The sequence below is a fragment of the Penaeus monodon genome, chromosome 22 (assembly GCF_015228065.2).
Source record: "Penaeus monodon isolate SGIC_2016 chromosome 22, NSTDA_Pmon_1, whole genome shotgun sequence".
NCBI classification, from domain to species: Eukaryota; Metazoa; Arthropoda; class Malacostraca; order Decapoda; family Penaeidae; genus Penaeus; species Penaeus monodon.
Genome location: NC_051407.1, coordinates 15,445,030 through 15,445,265, shown reverse-complemented (window position 1 = coordinate 15,445,265; position 236 = coordinate 15,445,030).

Below are 236 nucleotides of genomic sequence, written 5' to 3'. Positions count from 1 at the left end.
TACCGAAGCAACATTTCACAAATATATAAATATAACCTTCATGATATATACCACAGCATCATCATGCACAAACAAGAGGACCTGCAGTGCATGACACGCCGCCAAATATGCGCAATGTTGCAGTGGATCCCTTTATCGCCTTCTGCAACGATGCAACAATGCCTCGCTCGTGATCATTTTGCCAATCAATACTCTGACCCATAAAGCTAAATAATGCAAAAATTGGTGATAAGAAA